Source organism: Spermophilus citellus (assembly GCF_964194105.1).
Source record: "Spermophilus citellus genome assembly, chromosome: 3".
Taxonomy (NCBI): Eukaryota; Metazoa; Chordata; class Mammalia; order Rodentia; family Sciuridae; genus Spermophilus; species Spermophilus citellus.
In genome coordinates this window covers 5,771,323-5,788,652 of record NC_138184.1, presented here as the reverse complement: position 1 = coordinate 5,788,652, position 17,330 = coordinate 5,771,323, and positions in this window count along the sequence as shown.

Sequence of the window (17,330 nt, the reverse complement as noted above, 5' to 3'; positions counted from 1 at the left end):
TTTTGACTTCTGCTTCTCACCCATTTTGATTTTTTCTCTTTCTTTTTAATTGACACCAAATAACTGCACGTTATATATAGGGTGCAGTGTGAGAATTCAGTCCATGTGTGTACCATGTAATGATCACATCAAGCTAATTAACATTTCCATCTTCTTATCATTTCTTTGCATCTGAAGCCAATGGACACCTCTCTTCTGGTGCATCATAAAATAATAGTTTGTAATCTACCGTCATCCTACTGTGGTGTAGAATGTGAGAACTATTCTTCATATCTAACTCTATTTATTATTTATTTAATTTTTTGGTACCAGGGTTTCAACCCAAGGACATTTAATCACTAGGCCATATCCCCAGCCCTTTTTTCTTAATTTTTACTTTGAGACGAGGTCTCACTAAGTTTCCTAGGGCCTTGCTAAGTTGCTGAGGCTGGGGATCCTTGCAACCCTGCTGCTCAGCTCCTCCAGCTGCTGGGATTACAGGCGCCCGCCACTGTGCCCAGCTCATATCTAACTATATTGAGATGTTTACTATCCAATGGCCCTCTACCCCTCCCAGCCTCCAGCAATTCCTATTTCACTCTCTTCCTCTTTGAGATCAACTTTCTTGGCTTCCACATGAGTGGGAAAATGCAGTACACGTCCTTCTGTGTCTGGTTTATTTCACTGGACATAATGTCCCCAGAGAAATACAAATTAACCCACAATAAGATAGCATCTCACCCTGATGTACCACAGGTGAGGCTGGAAACCCAGGAATTAAGAGGAAGCAGGTTTAGTGGCTGTGTAGTCCAAAGTAAGGCTCATGCCTAAAAATATCCTAAGGATCTGGAGTCTGAAAATTTTTGGAACTTTATACCCAATGGTGGGGGTAGGGGGCCATGGAAGTTTACATTTTCGTAGGAGTCTACATAAAAGTATTCTCTTTTCTTTTTTTGAGTTCACATAAAGTGCTTTTTGTCCCATTTTTTAGATTAGTCAGAGGTTTTTACAAGACATCATCAAGTCTGCAGCCAAACCTAGCTTTTGCAAGACAGAGCAAATTAGTCTTCACAAAAGCATAGGAAGTCCTAACCCACATTGAGTTTTTTGGCATAAATTTTCGCTAATATTCTGTTAATAAGAACAATTATGGGGAGGGTTTCTGGAAAAGCTTCATTAAGACTCTTTGGTGAAGGAAGGGGCATTGCTACAACCCTAGTTGGAATGAATGGCTATTTCCAGAAAAGAAAAAAGAAAGTGGTGATAAAGGTATGGACAAAGGAAAACTCTTATGCACCGTTGATGGGAATGTGAAGCACATCCATTACGTATGGAGAGTCTTCAGAAAACTAAAAATAGATGACCATGTGTCTTCCCCCTTTCCAAACCTCCTCCTAGCATCTCACTCTTTCTTACCTCCCTCTGCAGGTTATACCCATCAGTACTGGGCTTCAACCAAGAGCAGTGAGTATGAATGGCCCTAAAGTCCCCATACCCCAGTACCCTTCCTCCCCAAGCCTGAGGTAGGGTGCCCCATCCCCTGGGTTCTCAGCTCCAGAGAGGCCCCAGGCCAGTCAAAGGTCTCAGGCTGGCCCAAGTAGAGCCTCAAGTTCCCATTAACAGCTGGTTCTCTTATGGCTTCCCAATGAAGCTCAGTAATCTTTATTTGTATTGTATTTTCTTTCAGATGTAGTGACCTCCACATACCCTCTAGGATCTCCAACATCTCTGACCCCTGTTTCCAGCTCTACAGGTAGGAGTCTGGTCTCTGGGTCCCCCGAAACTTCATCTCCCATTCAGCAGCTGATGGATACTTGCATAGTCTGGAACCAATGTCCCCCTGCTTCAGCCTGCCTCACCCTGCCCCTTGCTGCCTCACCTCTGCCATAGCAGCCTCATTTCTATTCCTCCAGGGTCCACGCATCCCTCTCTCTTTAGGGTTATTGCATTTCCTGTCCTTGGAATTCATCTGCTGGTTCCTTCTTGTCCTGCAGGTCTCAGCCCAGCATGTACTTGTCAGGGTACACTTCACATCCCATACACACCTCTGTGCTCTTTTCCTTCATGGTCATCATTACTATTTGGATTTTTTTACTGCTCACGTATTTGTGGCCCAAGACCTAAGAACAAAAGGTCTCAGCTCCTCCTCTTATCAACGAGAAGTCCCTGACTTGTCAACCTTTGTCCTTCTGGGCTGAGAGGACTGGGGTTCTCTTCTGAGCTTCCACCCTGGAAGTCCTTCACCTCGCTCTCTGGTTGGCTGCAGGCTAGCCCAAATGGGCTATCCCAGGCCTCACCTGGGGGCCACCGTGGCTCTAGAGACGGTTAAGCTCTTCAGCCCGCACCCAGCTCGGCACTAACCTGACGGGCTCTCTTTCCCCTGTCCTCCGGCTGCAGGTCTACAACCGGTCATGGTGACATTTACCGTGAACCTGACAATCACCAACCTATATTACACCCCAGACATGGGGCGCCCAGGCTCCTTGAACTTTAACTCCACGGAGAAGGCCCTGATTCGCCTGGTAAGAGCCAGCCAATGCCTACAGAGGCCTGCTGTGTCTTATCCCCCACCAGGCCCCTCAGCCCACCCCACTCATCTCCCTGTCCTTCCTCCCAGCTCGAGTCTGTGTTCAGGAACACCAGCATCGGCTCCAGCTACTCTGGCTGCAGACTGTCTTTGCTCAGGTGAGTCTTCCCTCCATCACATCACGAGGGACTGTGCTGTCACAGGCAAACCTACCTGGAGGTGAGGGCCTGTGCCTGGTCCCTAGACAGCAAGGGTCATAAATGGCTGTGGCCATCCAGGAACTCAGACATGGAAGACACTCTCTTTGGCTAAGAGCATTAAAGAGAGGGGTTGCCAAAAGAGCTGGCCTTCAGCTATTTGGACAAGCACAGAACGGAGCATGCGGGTTCCTGGATCAGCAAGGGCAGTGCCAACTCATTAGCAAACAGGAATGACAGCTTAGGCCATTCTTGCAATGGTACTGGGGACACTGAGGTGGGCCCTGAGTCCTTCCCTCTAGGTGCCCCAACTCGAGAGAGGCAAGCAGCCACATGAACTGAAACCATAATGTGAGCCGGGTCCATGCGACCACTGAACTCTACACGGGGGCCACAGGAGCCCAGGGTGTGGACTTTGAGCTCATCACAGGGGTGCTGGGTAGAGGCTGCCCGGAGAGGGTGATGCCCGAGGCCGGTTTTGACAGCTGAGTGAGTGTACATTAGCCAGAGGAAGCACCGGCCCAGGTGGCGTTTCAAGGGTGGGCCATCATAAGTAATGGCACATGTGAGAAAGAGCATGACGTGTGGCAAAGTTCAGTGCAATAGGAGGAGAGGGAGGGACAAACAGCGGACGGATCAAGGAATGGGTGAAGGAATGGAAAAGAAAGGAAGGGAGGGAGGGAAGGGAAGAGGGAGGGGGAGAGAAGCGGAGGATAGAGAAGGGAGGAAGGAGGTGGGTGCCTGGGAACTGTGTGGATGGCTGAGATCACAGCTGCTGAGGCAGAGGAGACCCAGGGTGGAGACCCCAGGCCATACCAAGGAGTTGTCACCATGTTTTGTATAGCAATGAGGTGACTCTGGTGTCCAAATGTGTTACCTCACACTCTTTTTCTGACCCTAGCTATATAATGTTTGGGAAATTCTTTACTATGTATGTGACTTTGTTTCCTCAGTGATAAAATGAGCATGGATAGAGTTAATGTCGCTGCACCGCATACTTGGAATTTGCTAAGTAGATCTTGAGTATTCTCAACACAGAGACACACACAGGAGAAAAGCGCTATGTAAAGCGATGGAAATGTTAATGAGCTTGACTGCAAGTAATGCATAATGGTGTCAAAACATCGAATCGTATTTCAATAAAGCTGTAATTTAAAATGTTTAAGAAACAGGAATAGCATCCACATCTATTTCGTAGAGTTGTTGACAAGATAAAGTGGGACAGCCATGGTAAAAAGTCGAGTACCCAGTAAAAGTTGTCCCATAAATATTATCACCCAGTAGTTGTCTTGTCAATATTAGTCATGATTTTATTCAGAGCCAGGGGGTCTTTGGAGTTGTCAGTGCAGCTCTGGTTGGCATGATGTGGCTTGTTTTAAGTGAGGCATTAGCAAATGTGGTCAGGGATCATTTAAAATGATGCTGGACCAGGAAAGTCGAGCGGGCCATTGAGAAGATAGAAGGGACCTGGGTGCACCGTGGTCGTGGGGAGAAATGCTACGAGGAGGTCCGGGAGGCCTCCAGACCTCTGGCACTGACACGGACAGAGAAACATGGGGAAGGAGCAGGCTTTGTATTTCAGGGGGACAAGATGATAAGCTGAACTTGGGAAATATTTGAGGCTGTTGGTCACATGAAGTGATGCTCAGGAGAGAAGTCTCTTTAAAGTGCAATTGTGTCTTATGATCATGAGCTGGTACCTGACACGGTGGGCGTTAGCCAAGAAGAATGGGGATCCAAAAAGGAGAAGCTGGTTGAGGATGAGGCTCTGAAGATCAACCAGTTTACAAACAGGCAGGGAGCCTGCATAAAGGACCAGACAGGATTGTGTCTGAGAAACCAGACACGACCCATAGAGAGGGGTCACGAAATCAGGAGGGGCTCCGTCTGAAGGAGAGACGTGGCTCTCCCACGTCTCTGGGTGTCCCCACTCCCACATCCCTGTCATGGCAGGTCCAAGAGTGAGGCGGTCACCACGGTGAATGCCATCTGCACCTACCATCCTGACCCCATGAGTCCCAGTCTGGACCGAAAGCAGCTGTACCAGGAAGTGAGCCAGCTGACCCACGGAATCACCCGGCTGGGCCCCTACACCCTGGACAGAGACAGCCTCTATATCAATGGTGAGTGTCCACCACAACAGGGGTCTCCGCAGTCCCAGATTTCTCTCTACTAGTAGTTCTTGACTGGGGGTGACTTTGCATCCCTGGGAACATTAGGCAATGCCTGGAGACATTTTCATGTGATATCTGTAGGAATGCTCATAGCATCTACTAGGTAGAGGACAGGGTGCCCCTAACCTAGAAAGCACAAGAGTCTATGAAGAATTAACTAGATCAAAACAGCTCTGACACAAACCCAGGTCTCCTTGAGAGCTCGTTTTCCACGGTCAGCACACCTAACAGAGGCTGATTTCTTCTCCCCTTCCCACCTTCAGAGATTAAATGTCTCTTATTCCCATCGTCTTCCATAAAGCCCAGCAGGAGCACCCAGAGGCTGCAGGGGACATGGGGTGCTGCCGAGTCCTATGGTTAAGTCTCCCCCAAGAGTCTTCAGGGGCCCAGTTCAAGTTCAGCCCTCACTCCACTGTTCTCTGTTCATCGTGACAACGTAAGGCACATTCTCAGGCCCCGAGAGCCAGCTGGACTCCACACTGCCCTCCTGAAACATCACCACCCTCAGTCAATATATCAGGAATGGTAGCTGTTGACACATGGTGGCCAAAAAATAGAAAGAAAAAAACCCACACTACAACACTACTGCCAAGAGTAAGGACCATAACTGCGGCTCCCATTTATTCAAAGTTTCCTGTGCACCAGGAACGGCGATGAGGACTTGGCTTGTGTTGTTTCATGTTAATCTCACGCAAGACTCTGGGAGTAGTAATACTCGCTTTGACCTAGAGCCACTGTGCATTCAGAGAGGAAGTCATTTGCCCAGGGATCACCCAATTATAACGCATGGCAAAATGAAGATGCCACCCAAGAGCTGGAGACACAGCTAAACCAGGAAACTCAGCAGACCATCCAAATAGAGCCAGCCCCAAACAGAAGGACAGGCAGGGGCATCTGGTGACTTCTAGCTTAACAGACTAACCAAATGCTTAGTTTTCTCCCATCTCTATCCACTTTATCCACTTTCCTTTATGCCTGGTTTGCAATACCTATACTTCTTTGTATTATCTGTAGCACATGTTGTTCTTGGCCCTTAGAAGGTTTGCTCCAAAATTGCAACTAACTTGCAGCAGTGGTGAATAGTGTGGACGCTGTTGAGTGACGGTTCTGTTTCGTGTGATGTAGGACAAGTCCTGTTACCGTCTCAGTGTTAGGGCTTAGTGTTTTACGCCTGCAGAATGGGGTAAAAATACCACGTGGGATTGTTCTGGGTAATCACATGAGATCATTCAGGAATAACCCTAGTAAATCTCTGGCCTCTTCTAGAGCCAATCTTTCATCTCCCATTGAGGATCAGAAGAAATGCCAACCATAACCCAGGCCAAACACTCAGGAAAAATCCAACCTTCTCCCCAGTTGCTTTTAGGCTCCAACCGTGATAACATCCATCTGACCCTCAAGTCTCTCCCCCTTTACACTATCCCATGCCATTATCCAAATTGTTCTTAATATTTCAAACCATGCATGCTGCTCTCTTCCTCCATCTCTTCTATATTTTCACCTCCCCGTGCCCCTTCTCAATTCGCCACAACTTTGTCAATTCCACATCCCAAAAACCCAGACACTGAGCTAGAAAAAGACCCTACCATCACCAAATTTTGTGAAGGAGACGAAGCTGAGAGAGCAAAGATAGAATTAAATAATCCTTACCGAGGGAGAAAATGTCCCTGAGTGTGTTTTGACCTCGAGTGAAGCACCATCACCAGGTCACGGCAGGTCCCTCTTGGTTACCACAGGCACCTCTTGTTATCAACTCTCAGTAAAAATGATGGTGATGGTGGGCATCCCACCATCAAAGAACAAGGCACAGAACAGGGACCCAGGAAAACGTTGCTTGTCTTCCTGTCTCATAAGTGTCTTCAGGACTCAGGTCTCCGGGGCTGCCACCTTCTCCTGCCTTTGCTGTGGCCGTCCTAACAGCCTTTCTTGCTGTCTCCTCCTCTGCAGGTTACAACCAACGGTCCTTGGCCCTTACCACCAGCAGTGAGTATTCAAAGCTGTGACAGACCCCCCCAATGTTCCCAGGAGCTTTCCTCCTTAGAGCTCATGGAAGAGAACCTGACAGTGCCTCCCCCTGAGCCCTGCAGATTCCGGACAGAGCCCAGGATCCAATTAACAGCTTCCTCCCCACATGCTTTGAGGATGGAGCCCAATTTCCACACACTCCCTCCTGTCCTTGTTCCTCCAGGGAATTCCACCTTCTCTCCAGGACTTCCTACCTCCCGACACCCAGCTCTAGGCAGGAACCTCTCTCTGGGGTCTCTGGCACGTGGTCTGGCCTCTGCTGACCAGCAGCCCCCGGCTCTCTAGCCACCATGTCCCTCACGCCCCCACTTTGGCTGCCCCACAGATGTGCTTGCTTTCCTGGCACCATAGCTCTGTCCCACCTGAGGACCTCCACTCCTCGCTGTTTCTGCAGACTGGCCACCCCCTTCCCTGGTACCTTCTTATTTTCCAAACGCTCCCAAGCCCCCTGCTGTGAAATGGCACCTTCCCTGTATTCCCACCTTGCTCCCAAGGGTTTGCACCACCCCACCACCCTTTGTGTTTGTCCCCGGGAACTCAGCACCCAGTCAACACCCACTTCCTATTAATTGTTTGAATGAGTCCATGAATGAAAGAAGCCACCTCTGTATGTTATTTGTGGATTCAATTCAGACATCAGCAAATCGTTAAAAATCTAAATCAGGAGTTTGGTTCTTGCCCTGTCCCCTCGTTTTTTCCCAGATGTGGGTCTGAGGGCTCCCGAAGCTTTAGAAACCTTTAGAAACTTGTGGGGCTTTCTTTATGCCATGAAAACTGTCCCATCCAAACTCTTAAGCCTGAGCCAGACTCTAGGGCCCAACCGCTAACCTTCTGTCATCGAGGAGACAAAGATTTGGCACAGAGAAAATGTCTCTTTAGTTCAGAAATAAACATCTTTCTATTGGCACATCCATGTTCACAGCAGCATTAGCCATAATAGCCAAAAGATACGAACAACCCAAGTGTCCACTGACAGACAAATGGGTAAACAAAAATGGAACTATCTGTGCAATGGAATACTATTTAGTCCTAAAAAGGAAAAAAATTCTGATCCATGTTAAAACATGGATGAATCTTGAAGATATGTTGCTAAAGAAATTAATTAATATAGAGTTTCAGTTTTGCAAGATAAAAAAGCTCTATAGAGATTGTGGCACAACCAACACAACTGGCCCTTCACCCCACCACCCCAGACTGAGGTCAGAATGAGCCACTGCCCCCTCTCTCTCCAGCTGCAGGTACAAGCTCGTATCTGGTATCCTTCACCCTCAACTTCACCATCACCAGCCTGAACTACACAAAGGACATGGAGCCCCCAGGATCTGAGATATTCAAAACCATAGAGAGGATCTTGAAACGCCTGGTGAGAGCGCGCCCATGCTCACCGTCCCATCTCAGTCTTCTCCCCAGCCCTTTGTCCCACCAGCTCACCTCCCTCCCTCCCTCCCTCTCATCCCCAGCTCAGGCCCGTGTTCCAGAATAGCAGTATTGGGCACCTGTATTCTGACTGCAAACTGACCTTACTCAGGTGAGTGCTCCAGAGAGATAAGCAGGCCATGTGGGAGAAGACCACAAGTTGGGCCCCAGCACCCTGCACCCCCTGTCCTGAGGGCAGCTGGCTCCCAGCTCCCATTCAAGTCCTTTCCTTCCAGAATTGAAATAAAAAAAATATATGGGCTCCCTGGATTCTTTCCTTCCTGAGAGATAAGGAGGAATGCTCTTATTGAGCACTTACACAAATGTTAAGTGCTATTGGGTCTACACTGTGGCCTCATTTCACAGATGAAGAAAATGAGGCACAGAGAGGTTGGGACATTTACCCAGAGTCACCCAGTGAGTGAGTGGCAGAACTGAGATTTAAACAAGTTGACACTGCCTTCTTTCATCTTGCCGAATTCCCAGATTCCTTTCTTCCACCCCTTTCATCCTGTTTCTGTCTTCAGGGTATGTGAGGTCTTGTTGCAGATGTCATGTTAAAGTTTAGTATACATATTGAATTTTTTTTTTTTTTTTTTTTTGGTACCAGGAATTGAACCAAGGGGTGCTTAACCATTGAGCCACATCTCCAGCCCTTTTTTATTTTTTTATTTTGAGACAGGGTCTTGCTAAGTTGCTGAGGCTGGCTTTGAACTTGTGATCCTCCTTCCTCACTCTCCTGAGATGTGAGGGTGTGCACCACTGTGCCTAACAAATATCAACATTTATAGATGCCACATCTTCTTTGTATGGGGACCATGGCTGTCCTATTCATTTCCAGCCCAAGGCCACTTGATTGCCCAGCATTCCCCCCACCTTCTTGATCCCCTCCTTCAATGGAGTCTCCACCACCCCATCCCTATGTCCCTCTCTGCCCAGGCCTGAGAAAAACAGAACAGCTACTGGAGTGGATGCAGTCTGCACCTACCGTCCTGACCCCATGGGCCTGGAGCTGGACAGAAAGAAGCTGTACTGGGAGCTGCGCCACGAGACCCACGATGTCACCCAGCTGGGCTTCTTCACCCTAGACAGGGACAGTCTCTATGTCAATGGTGAGCAGCCTTTAGTAACCACAAGCCAAAGCTGAGAATCCGCACCTAAGAAGAGGTGCAGACTTTCCAGTTTGCCACAGACCTGTCCTGTGAATTGTCCTCCACCTAAACAGCCCCCCTTAAGTAACCAGAAGGCACCCATGAGCCCTCAAGTTTGCAAGTTTTTCTCTTTCCCTCATAACTCCACATTCCAGGGCTGTGACCTGCACCTGTCTGAGCCACAAAAGCCTTTATTCAAATGCATGAAAGAGAATAACCCTCTTGCTGAAGCCAACAGGGATTCCAGAGTCTGACCATTCACCTTTCTCCCCATCGGTGTCTCAAAATCCCCTCTAGATCCTTAAAAACACAGATTACAAATATACACCATAAGAACTGGGGGGTATTTATCTCCCCAAATAATTGCAAGCCCATGAAGACAGAGACTGGGTCTCCAGCTTTTCTCTTTTAGGCCACTCCCAGATCCTAAGTATTCCGCTGAGTCCGTTTGAAGCCTCTGCTGCAGATGGCGAAGAATGGGCACCTTCTCCTGCTTGCACTCCAACCCTGTCTCCTTTTCTCGTTGCAGGTTATAACCATCAGGCCTCGGGTCCCTCTCTCAGCAGTGAGTACTTATCCTTGATGACCATGTGCACAAACCTCTTGTGAATAGCTGAGTTCTCCCACCCTGAGTCCAGGGACGTGGGGAGAAAAGACACCAGTGGACTGTATTGTCTCACCCACCCCCACACACTCAGTGGCCCGGGGTTGTCAGGAAGACTCATGGTGGCACCCGTGCCCAGCCCGGATCCCCCTCCTCACTCTGCTCTGTTTCTCCTCAGCCGCTGTGAGCTCTACTTTGTTCCCAACGACTTCCACGGCGCACGCCCACCTCTCCAGCTCCACAGGTGGGTGACTTCTCTTTCCAACCTCTTCCAGAAAGTCAGCGTGCACAGCCTCAAAGCCAGGACCTGGGAGATGCGGGGAAAGGGCAGTGTGGGGGGTGGCCGGGAGCTGCCACAGCACCTCCTGCTCCTCTGTGAACGCAAGAGCCAGGGGACCTGTGCTCCTCATTTCCCTAGCCACGTTGACCTTGGGCACCTGACTTACCTTCTTCACCTGCCAAGTGGAGCTATTAACATTTCCTAAGTTTGTTATGAATGTTCAATGAAAAGACAGTTATGTGCCTGGTGACAGCATTTCAGTCAAGGACGGATCACATATGGGACAGTGGTCCCGTGAGATTATATCACCCAGTGACATTGTAGCCATCTTACTTGTGTAGGTACACTCTATATGTAAGACCCTAGCACAGGGGCTGGCAGGAAATTGAGTTTGACAAGTATTTATGGGGCGCCTGCTCTCTACTGGGCATGGGGATAAGACACTGAGGAAATCAGATGTGGTCCTTCCCTGGGGTTAGTGCCCTGGGTCACCTGGAAGGTCCATCCAGGTAGAATTGATAATAAGAGAGAGCCATAGTACTCAGCACTTCCTGTGTGTCCTCACACATGCTGTATTCTTTCAATTCTCAGCTTTTCACTTTGAATAAATAATTATAGATTCAGGGAATGTTGTAAAAATAGTAGGCAGTTCCCCTAAACTCTTCATCCAGTTTCCCCAGTGGCTACACCTTGCATAACTCTAATACAGTATCGAAATCAGGAAATCAACATTGTTAAAATCAAGACCTCAGTCAAATTTCACTAGTTTCTTACATGCACTCCTGAGTGTGTGGGCGTGTGTGTGTGTGTGTGTGTGACCATTTTATCATATGGGCAGATTCCTGTAACCACCCCCACAACCAAGAGACAGAACTGTTCCAGCCCCACGAGGATCTCCCTGCAGTTACTCCTGTACAGTCATGCTCACGCAGCCCACACCCTGCACTCACGGATCTGTGCTCTCTCTCTATGATTTTATTTTGAGAAAAAATAAATACAAAGGGCTGGGGTTGTCGCTCAGTGGTAGAGCGCTTGCCCAGCATGCGTGAGGCATGGGGTTCGATTCTCAGGACCACATAAAAATAAATAAATAAAATTTTAAAATGTTTTCTTTAAAAAAAAATAATTAAATACAAATATAAAATAAATGGAAATGGAAATATGCCAGTTGGGCCTTGGGGACCAGCTTTATTTTGTTCTTGTGCGATGCCCTTGAGATGTGCTGACTCTTTTAACAAACAGCCATCTCACTTTCATCATGTCCCTACAAAGTGTAGGATTCCCCCCTTTATAGTGGAAGCAACTGAGGTTCAGGCAGGTAAACTGCCCACAGTCACAGTGAGGGGCAGAGAGGGAATTTGAAACCAGACCCCACTCAGCCGTGTGGCCGTAACCACAGTAACAAAGCTCTACAGGGTGGCCTCTCTGTTAATGGACAAGTTCTGGGAACCATGGGAGGGGGTGCGCAGGGGTAAGCCAGTTCAGTAGGTGAGAGAGGACCTCCTTTTAAGGACTGCTGTTGGGAGGTTGTTTAAAAAAATAGTTTGTTAAATGTTAAGTGGGACTGAATTGAATTTTTCCCTTATACTCCCAACCATGACATTTCCCCAATCCTGTTCCTTTTAACTCTTTCTCCAGAACCTGTTAGGGCCAGAACTCAATTCCTGGCCACCCTGTCAGGTCCCTTAATCTGCATCTGGGCTTCTAACCTACTCTGGGGCAGTTTCCAACACCAGGCTTTCCTCTCCTACCTGGCTGTCCCTCTTCCTGTCCTGCTTGCTGCAAACCCTCCAGCTGGGTCCTCTGAAGTTGGGGCCCAGACTAGGTCTGCCATACGTGAGGTCTCTGTTTCTGCTCCCCAGCTGCAGTGGCGGTCCCTTTCCAGCTGCCATTCACCCTCAACTTCACCATCACCAACCTGGAGTACGAGGAGGACATGCAGAACACGGGCTCCAGAAAGTTCAGCTCCACCGAAAGAATCCTGCAGTATCTGGTGAGAGCCCCGCCCACCGATGCTGCAGCTCCTGCAGGTTTGCCTGGTGGTTCCTTCTCACTTCCCCTTTCCCTCCTCGCAGCTCAAAACCATATTCAAGAACAGCAGTCTGGGATACCTCTATTCGGGCTGCCGATTATCCACGCTCAGGTGAGATCCTCCCCAGGAAAAACCTAGCTGCACAGGTGGATGAGACCCTAAGCTCTGGGCTCCCTGACTGTCCATCCTTGGAACCACTACTGACCATGGACACTAAGCATCAACAGCACCACCAGCGGCTGTTACTATGACCCAAAGCGCTGTGCTGTGTATTTCCAGTTTAACATTTTGTCTATCCAATCAAGAGCCTCATGAAGCTGTTCGGGGAACAGAACTGAGGCTCTGAGGGAACAAGTGGCTTGTGGAAGGTCCACAGAGCAACCCCAGCGCTTCCGGTTCTAGATCCAGACTCCCAGCCCTGGGGTTGTGCTGCCCCCTCTGCCCAAGCTCTGGCCTTGCAGATGTGGAAAGTCAGGAGAACGGGGGAGGAAAGGCGAGCAGAGTGTCACAGGGAGACTCCCAAGTGGGCGGGACTCAGCCCTCAGAACCTGCCCTGCCCTGGGGTGGGTGGGAGGTGGGATGGACACTGTCCCTGGAGGGCTAGGAAGAGCAGGCAGCCTGGGTTAGAGACTACTGGACCTTTCTCGCCAACCTCCCACATCTCTCAAAGAATCTCTAGGTCGGGCTCTTGAGAGATTCCTATTTTCTCATAGTCATCTTCCCCCAGCTCTCCTCTCTTCCCAGGAAAAAAGGGGGAAGGGGGTCTAGTGGCCAAAGGCCTCAAAGTCACAGAGACCTGAGCTCCAGTCCCAACTCTGCTATTTACTACAGTCTATGACTGTGACTCAGGCGAAATGCCCAAACCTTTCTGCTCCGTTTCCCCATGATACATGCTTCAGATCTGTGGATTCAACCAACCATGGATTGACAAGTCAGAAAAAATCACTGTACCCATTCTGGACATGTACAGACTTAATCTTGATTTCCTAAATAACAAAATATAACACCTAAATACAAGGACAGTCTCTATGTCACTAGGTATTAGAAGTGTTCTAGAGAGGGCTTAAAGTCTGTAGGAGGATATGTTGCATGCAAATACTCCATTTTATTCAAGGAACCTGAGCATTTAAGGATTTTGGTATCCCTGGGGGCCCTAGACTCAATCCCTGACAGATATTGCAGGAAAACCACGTGGGAGGGGATAGACCTATGTGTGTGTATATATCATATATATATATAATGGCTATAAAAATAGATGTAACTAGTTTAATATAAATATTTAGGCACAAATATAATGTTTAACATCCTAATCTCTAATATAATTATACATAATATAATCATATATAAAATAAATAGACCACATATATTAAGTTCATATTTACCTATCCCTAGACTATATTTTAAATCACATGTACTTGGTTGCATGTAATATAGAGGTTTAATCATCATTGTGGGAATGGAGCAACAGCAGCCCATAGGAATGCTTTAAGAATGCAGTGAAGCGACTGTGAACAGAGCACTGGGTCTGTGCATTGATTATTTATACATGGTAGTTGTGCCCTGGGAGGCAACCTCCCAAGCTCTGGAGCCCCTTTCCCTCTGAGTTGCTTTCTATATACAAGGGGGTGGCTGGGCAGATAGGTCTGCATCCTGTAGCTAAAGATGCATGTGGGGTCATCAAACCTTGTGACCTCAGGTTGGACCAGCCATGGTTTCAGACAGATCCACCAAACAGCCATCTCTCCCATGTCCTTTACCAACCTAGCCTCCTTAGGAGTGTCCCAACCCTGCTATTCCATAGGATCTAGAGAGGGTAGCTTTAGCCTCTGATGCCAGCTCTCTGAGGGACAATGTCACTCACTGTGCTATGGTCACCTTCCTGGGGGCCCTGCTGCCCATTACACCCTGACCCTGAGCACCTTGTTGTGTCCACCAGAACCTGTGTTAGGACTCGGCTGTCCTGACATCCCTGGGATCGCTCGTCCCCACGGACAGCCCCCCTCTGCGTCTGTTGTGTGTGCGGTGCTCCTGGCATTTTGATCCTATAATCGTTCACGGTGGGCGTCTCCATGTGGACAGCAGCTTCCTTGTTAACTAGGGTTTCCCCAGTTTCTGTGTCGGGAACTGGCAAAGAAAAAGAGGGTAGAACGGAGAGGTAGATGGACCATGTACGGTATTTATCCAGGCCTGAGAAGGACGGGGCAGCCACCAGAGTGGACCTGATCTGCACACATCGCCCCGACCCTAAAGGCCACATATTGGACCGAGAAAGACTGTACTGGGAGCTGAGCCAGCTGACCTATAACATCACCCGGCTGGGACCTTACACCCTGGACAAGGACAGTCTCTATGTCAATGGTGAGCAGCTGGAGGGGGTTGGAGTCCTCCTTGTTGACCACACTCCTTTCCTGGCCCTGTGGACTTGGCCCTGGGCTCAGTCTGGATCTCATGGTTTCTTCTCATCTTGAACGGATTCACCCTCAGGACCTTCTCCCCTGACATGAGGGTCCTCATGAAGAATCCTCTACAGCCTTTGCTTCATGAACCCCCTGAAGTCCCAGAATCCCTGACCCCAGAGTCCCTGACCCCTTCTTAGAACGCTACCTCTGCCCTAACCCTTGTCCACCTCCCCTCCTTTTCCCTGCAGGTTTCACCCATTGGAGCCCTTCCCTCGTCACCAGCAGTGAGTACCCGCTGATGTTCCAGTGACCCATCCCCACCAAGCAGAGCAGAGTCTGACCCTTCCTCGTGCCCTCCTTGTCCTATCCAGAAGCAAAAAAGATCTGAGAGAGAAAAGTTAATTTATTATCATTATTATTTATTTTGAGACAGGGTCTTGCTAAGTTTCCTAGGCTGACCTCAAGTTTTTGATCCTCCTGCCTCAGCCTCCCAAGTCACTGAGGTTCCAGGCCTGCACCACCAATGCCTGTAGAGAGAGCAGAATGTTTTTACTCTCTGCTCTGCTCAGCTTCAGAGAGAGTCCAAGTTCAAGCCTCCATGTCACAAACCCTGGAAATAGTCCCTCTTTCTGGCATTTCTGCCCCAAGGGGGCCTTGCTGATTTCACTCATGAGGGCTTCTCCTCAGCTCCTAGGATCTCCACGGTGGACCTGAGAACTTCTGAGTCTCCATTCTCCTTCCCCAGCCACACAGGTAAATACCAGTTCATGGCATCTCTGTTGGAGAGGTCCTGATGAGTGTGAACGTCTCTGACATTATTCGATCAATTAAAGATGGAAAATCATAGTAAACCTAGCGACAATGAATCAACCAACAGTCTAATGGAGCACCTGTGTTGTGCCAGGCCCTGGAGATACACTGGGGAACATAAGGCAGACCGTCAATGCTCTCTGAGAATTTATATTCTTGTGACGATAATGATGGTGTTGAACTTGGTGTTGATGGTGATGGTGTCAGTACTGATAATGATAGTTATAGGGATAATGGTGGGGGTGATGGTGGGGGGGGTGATGGTGGTGTCAACGATGGTGATGGTGGTGGTCATGAAGGTGACAGTGGTGGTGGTGATGACAATAATGGTGGTGATGGTGACAGAGATGGCATTGATGACAATGATGATTTAACAAAAGTAACAGAAAATACCTGAAATTTTTGAGTGTTGAAAATTCACTGAGAGCCATGCTCTCTTTTAAAACTTTCTGTCATGAGAGATGAGAGGCATGGAAAGCTTTATCACTTTTAATTTAATCGTAAGTGGACTGGTTTTTTAGAAATAAGCCTACTGCAAAACTCATGAGCAAGGTGCCTTTGAACACTAGGTTTCCTTCCATTGGCGCCAACATCAAGTACACCCTCTGGATAGAGCAAGGGTGTCTTGCTCCTTTGTGCTTAGCCAGTTTCAACCCAGGGCCTCGTGCATGGTAGGGCTATAGGAAAAAGATGCATTCTTCTTTGAAAAGAAGGGAAGCGTATGCTTTCTGGTCGTGTATGGGAATGCTCCTTTTCCTCCCTGGTTCAAATGTATCACCATTCTGTCAGATTCTACCCAGGACAATTATGTGGCACCTGTGCCGCTCCCCCTTCCATGGCAGACATCACTAATTGGTGAAAGCATCCACCAAACACCCTAGGCAATGGCTGCCAGGTCAGTTGGAATTGTCACAAGAGTCTAAGACCCTGAGGGTAGATGTTGTGTCCGCCGAAAACTAAAAAATAAATATTAAAATTCTAAAAAAAAAAAAAAAAAAAAAAAAAAGACCCTGAGGGTGTCGAGGAGCCTCTTTGGTTTTCCTAGAAAGTGTGTGCAGGTTGAGAGGTTCAGCTCAGCCTCGCCCAGGTGTGACTGGATCCCAGCTGCTCCCCCACCCAGCCACCAGCCAGAAAGGGGCCTCAGCAAGCCTGGGCCGTGGCAGTCTAGATTGATCTCTACTTGTGGACTTTGTTTTCATTTTCCCTGAGCCACAGTTACTCCCTGGTCAAAATATCACCATGGGTGCCTCAGGGTCTAGGGAGAGGTTGAATAAGGTTGGAATTCATAGTACAAGCTCTGGATGTAAGTGATGGGAGACAGCCTCAGCCTGGGCCTGGTACATAGTCAGCTCTCAAGTAGTGAAACTGTCAGCCCAGTTGACCCTCAATTTCTGAAGGGTATGGGTTTCAGTACCAAAACCCAAGAGGCTCAAGTCCCTTATATAAATGGCAAGTCCCTCATAGCATCTACACACATCCTTCATAGACTTTAAATATCATCTCTAGATGATTTATGGTACCTAATGCAAGATAAGTGCTATGTGCCTCATTGCCATATTGGAGGACGGGGTGGACAGTGAGGGCCCCTGGTACAGAGAAATAGGATGGCGTTTCAAGAGAAGGAATTCATTTCTAAAGAAACTGAAGCATGTCCAGGCCCCTTCCTTTCCCTTAACTCCACTTTTTAACCACCACCATCCCGGGTCCAAGGCATAGCCCGGTCCTTCATTCTCTTT